This window comes from Engraulis encrasicolus, chromosome 16 (assembly GCF_034702125.1).
Source record: "Engraulis encrasicolus isolate BLACKSEA-1 chromosome 16, IST_EnEncr_1.0, whole genome shotgun sequence".
Taxonomy (NCBI): domain Eukaryota; kingdom Metazoa; phylum Chordata; class Actinopteri; order Clupeiformes; family Engraulidae; genus Engraulis; species Engraulis encrasicolus.
In genome coordinates, this window is record NC_085872.1 from 55,265,649 (window position 1) to 55,271,648 (window position 6,000).

The following is a 6,000-nucleotide window of genomic DNA, read 5'->3' on the forward strand; positions in this document are numbered from 1 at the left end:
GACACTGTTCAGTTAATGGTCAAAAAAGGTACTACAACCATGCTGCACATTGAACTTTCCACAACTGACAATGACGTTTGACCAATCACAGCATTTGTTGCTGTCGGCACAGCCAATAACGTGAACGAGCTCAATCTAAGTCCCGCCCTTCATACTTATCTTTGAAAGCGTTTTAAACAGGTGAAGCTTTGGTCTGCGGGGCTGGCGTGGTTGTATCAAATATCTTTCTTTTTAGTTCTAGAAGAAAATGTCCAAACGATCTGTCACAGATAGTCTACACGTTTCCCAGAGAGGTAGCTATTTGAGATCATGATTCTTGTTATGAGAACATCAAGACGCAAGCATTTCGATGAGAAGGGAGTGGATGTAGTTAGCCACAGAAGTTAAGCTGTTTGAAACCGCATTTGCCCTGCCCACGTGAAAAAGTATTTATTCTCAAAAGAGCTCCCTTAATGAAAGCTTGGGTAGGCTTACGGCACGTTTTCCTGACGGCTATTTTAACGGGTCTGTGCGCTACGGAATGGCGAAATAGTATGCGTTGCGGTCAGGGAAGAAGCGCATATCTACGCGAGGCATCCAACATCATGCTTCGAATGCTGCGGCTTCTTATAGCACGCACGAGAGAGGGAGAGGGAGAAAGAGCGAAGCCTAACTTAGTCGATCGTTTGACACGGGACAAATTGTTTTAGGAATCATGCCAAGTTTTTTGTAATCCTTTTGTAGCCTACATCTAAATGACATTAAAAATCTAGTGGAACACGGTCAAACAGTTTATTTTTCCCGGTCAAAGTTGGAGCTTTCCTATTATTATTATTTTTTTAGGGAAACAGATATACTAGGTGAATGGACAAAAATTTCAGTAGTTTATCCAAACTGTGTCAAAGATTTTTTGTATTACAAGTTGTCTGAAATATGATTAACTGTTCAAACGAGATCACAACCAGGCAAGCGTTGAGGGGACATTGGATAGTGTTGAGAGGAGGGGGTGCTTAGTTGCCATTGGGGGGCATTAGTCTATTTTATTTTTAAGGGGGGCATTGGCAGGGTTTTGATGAGGTCAAGGGGGAATTTATTTTTTTAGAACCAAAACCCATTCTATCTATCTATCTATCTATCTATCTATCTATCTATCTATCTATCTATCTATCTATCTATCTATCTATCTATCTATCTATCTATCTATCTATCTATCTGTCTATCTGTCTGTCTGTCTGTCTGTCTGTCTGTCTATCTGCCTATCTGCCTATCTGCCCCCCTCATCAGACATGACAGCATGACAATCATGAAGTAACGAAGATGGTTGACAGTTCTTCTTATGTTCACTGTCCCTGGGTCGCTACAGTATGCTCAAAATTCATCATTTAAAGACGGTTTTAGCTAAATTTTCTCCCATGGGAGACCATGCCCCCAGACCCCCCTAGTATGACTCAACACTATCCCCCAAAAACGCCACTGCACACCACACATTCGCGCGCACCGCTGCAGCACACGTGCCGCTCCGTGCCACCGCGCCACGCCGCACCTTTCTCACCTTTTTCACCCCTGACCCGTTTTCATGCCTGAGAATAGGAGAACTGTGGCCAAACGTGAGTAAGCAGTGTTGTGTTGATTGTCCAGGGTTTACTCACACTGTTTGCCGCTTTAGAGACCACACAGGAATTGAAGGGGTCAGCTCTATGTTCCCACAGCCCATTGGTCCCACATTGCTAAGACTTTTACGTTTTTTTTTTTCAAAATTAGGCCCAATTGTCCCACAGCCCATTGGTCCCACATCACTAACACTTTTTACGTGTAATTCATTTTTAGGTCCGTTGGTCCCACAGCCCATTGGTCCCACAGTCCATTGGTCCCACATCACAAACACTTCAATGGGCTGTGGGACCAATGGGCCTAAAAATTCAAATAAAAAAGCAATGTGGGACCAATGGGTTGTGGGACCAATGGGCTGTGGGACCAATGGGCCTAAAAATTCAAATAAAAAAGCAATAATGGGCTGTTGGACCAATGGGCTGTGGGACCAATGGGCTGTGGGACCAATGGGGCGTGGGAACATAGGTACGCTCCCGAATTTAACCCCCGTGTGAGCTAGCGTGCGTCAATCTGAAATGACTTGGAGACAGGCTTGTCATTGGAGCTTTACAATGTAGCCAAAACAAACTCATTAGCTCACATCAAATTGGCACAGAGAAAGGGAAGATGTAAGACGCATGACTGCCAGGCCTATTCTGAATGTTACGTACAAAACAAATTACTCCAGGTGTCCCTCGTAGCCAATAGCCTACTAGTTAGCTAACAGAAGGTTAATGGACCCCTCTGGGTACCTTAAAAGTTACAAATGTCTTCTTTTACTAACACTTCACAAGGAGCATTCAATGAGATGTTTTTGATACTGGGTCTTCCTCTTGTACCCACCTACAGACTGTTTTGATATCTGCTAACTGACAAATCACATAATTTGCTTGCTAGTACAGAGAATGTTTGGAGGGTGTTAAATTGGCAACAGTAGCCTAAAAAAAAGGGAAAGCATAAGTACGCTGCTCAACACCACCAACCGCAGCAAGCGAGTTGTGTGGAACATTTGATGTCCAGTCGGCCACAGTCTTCCACATCCACTTCTTACCCAAAGCAACTACAGTACAAACCAAGCTTACTTACCTCAAGTGTTTTGGGATACAGGTGGACTTTGTTGGGACTCAAGACAATTTTAAAAATCCTCTCTCTGCTGCTACTGTTGCTCACTGAGTTTTTATTCTCGGTGTGGCAATCATTTCCTTTTTCCTCCTCGTCATGTCTGCACCTGTCGTTCAGTTGAACACGCCCTCTAGCCTACTTACTTGCCTATCTTTTCACAGAACAGCAGATTGAAAACAGGGATGTAGCTATGTGTTACTGCCACAATATATTATCCTCTGCTCTATTTTCATTCTCCCAGTAAAGCAATCGTATAATCGTAATATATAATAATATGTCCTCGCTCAGGTAGACAGACTACAGACCACAGTCAGACTGAAGAAACGGGTAAAAAAGATAACAAAAGATACAGAGATACAGTAAGTAAAATAATGAAAATATTGACTATGTAAATTCCTGTCTTGGCTAGTGAAATAGGCTGTGTCCTAACTGCTTGTGTTGTGGATGTGGTTACTCTTTGCAACACCAATCGCTATCACAGCTTGTTTGGTCTCGATGTGGTACTCATTTCCCCTCAGCAATTAAAAGTATAGTTTGAGTCTGTGTGGGTGGCAGTGTGGTCTTTGTTCAGCGGCACACCCAGATTCTAACAAACAGGTAGCTGGGCTGATGGTTCTGTGTTTGTCATTCAAAGGACAGTCAGATGATCATCTTTCAGATTTGTTTCTGTGACTGGTTAATTATGATTCCAGCACGACACAGCCTGACCTTTATACATACATACAAACAGGTGACTGAGACTTTGTTTTTCTTTCTACATAGACCATAAGACAGACACAACAAAACCAAAGAAAGGGAGACAGCCCTGACAATGCATAACGTTTTCACAGAACAGTATGATTGAATAAATGGATGTTGCAACGTGGTATTGCCACGCACACACGCACGCACGCACGCACGCGCACACACACACACACACACACACACACACACATTATTTTTCTCGTCTTTGTTCTTTTTTCAGTCGCTGTGCCCCGATGAAAGCAATAGTAGTAGAATAGTAATAATATTCAAATTCATCAGGTGTAAATAATACTATGCCACAGGTAAGACATTTTGTCCCCAACAGCACACCAAAACTGGTCTTACCGGTCTTATCATTGTGAACACAGGTGTGTGTGTGTGTGTGTGTGTGCGTGCGTGCGTGCGTATTTGTGTGTGTGTGTGTGTGTGTGTATGCGTATGTGCATAATAAGCAGACTGAGGGCATTTCTCAACGTTCCAGTGTGTCAGCCTATACTCTTTAGTAGTTACGCCCGGTAATTGGATACTCCACAAAGTTCACCAAAGAGTATACAATGACTGGGCGTGTATGCAATGACTGGGCGTGTATGTGTGTGTGTGTGTGCAAGTGCGTGCGTGTGTGTGCGCGCGTCTCATTGGCCATAAGGTATACAGGGCATTTGCTTGGTGGACTGTTGATGATTTTGGCCTGACCCTCCCTCCACTCAATTCTGAGGGATATTAATCTCCTGCTGGCAACGTTCCAAGCCTCTGCATCAAATGAATGTTTTTTTTTTTCTTTTAAAAATTACATCTCGGCCCTGACAACGAAGTAGTAGTGGCTGTCATATAATATGCATGTTGGCCCGTTTTATTGATTCAGGTGGTAAAATGTTCAGTTTTTAACTGATCTGAACTGATTTTAATATTCTTTAAAAAAAAAAGCTAATACAGAACTACACAGACTTGCATGTGTGATGTGTTCCCTCCATGTAATTAGCCAAACATTAGACAGAGAGGTGGTTACTCGTCACCACAAAATCCATCCTATCTACTACTAGAGAAGCTAAAACCAAACCAAACTAATCGAGTGTATATAAGTGTAATAAGACGCCAATATGGAACTCACAGGATTACAAGAATGTATAGAAACATGAAGAAGTTGCATTCATTTGTTTCTCTGTGTCAATGAGGCGCGAAGCACAGCATGGTGGGACCTGTAGTCTGTTTCCGACCAGATTGGCACAATATCTTTTTTTTTTAAGGGCAAAAAACGACTGAAGATTTGTGCAGGTAGTAGTGCATCCTATTGTGTAAGCTGAAACATGTGTCTGGTGTGCAAGTTCAGCGTCATATCTTTATGGGATTTTTTTTAAACTCGTCTATGGGAGTTTCAATAGGATTGCCCTGGTGTTTGGAACGTAACCACTGTTTTCAACTTTCCCTCCCATGTCGTTACATCAGGCCTCTTCGAGATTTTAATCCTTTGTGTTTTGGCTGTACAGGTCACATTACCTCATATTGGATGATTAAAATGTTGTTAGTCTTCAATTCATTGTCTCTCTCAATGCCTGCTGGACTGGTCTTGGTTAAAAATGCCTGGCCTGATTTTTCATCCCTGTCCAGCCCCGTGTGCGTGTGCGTGTGTGTAATAATGTGTCTGTGTGTCTGTGTGTGTGCAGTATATTACTATTTCATTATCATTCCATTAACCTGAAAGAAGTCACATTGCTTTATTAGACACACAGCTTCTGATTACATATACTGTATTAAATACATGTCCTCCATCAGAGCTTGAAAGACCTCCCTTTTCAAAGGACATCCCATGACACATTTCTGAGTCTTTAACCCGTTGAGACACGGCTTTATAAATTTGCTGTTAACAGAATGGCAATGACCAAAGTGCATTACTTGATCCTATGGTAGTTAGGCCTAACTATTCAAGGACGGACTATTACGGCTTGCCACTGGAGGTAAGATTTTCAGATTAATAAACTAATATTTACTGGTATCACCAAAGTACAGTAAGTGTTGCAGCTAAAAATGTCTGTTTCTGGAAATTCTAAATGGTGGACATGGAGCAGATCCACCTTATCATGTATGAAAAGGGCAATTTTTTCCAGTCATATTGAATACTTAGAATTTAATGGTGGTGGTAAATATTTGTGAAAAGGGGTAACATTTGTGAATGGGCAGCAAGGGTTCTGAAAATAAACCAGGAAATATTACACGGTGCACCCTTCCCAAGAAATAAAGTTAAATAAAGTATATATTTGGAGCTTATGCCCAGTGTGTTGACCACTCTGTCACATTACATAGCTGTAGTGCACACATTGGAGGTCCATTGTGCTTGGCTCAGTAGTACTAGTAAGTACAATACAATACAATACAATACATATATATTGAAATGATGAATGGAAGATGTGGTCCAATCTCCATTGAATGTTATAAAACATTATATTTTTTCGACAGGAAAGTGAAAACACATAGTTTAGAAACATAAAAACATGATTTAATTATTATATAGTGGTGGTAGTTTAGAAACATAAAAACATTCTTTAATGGCATTATTATATAGTGGTGGTA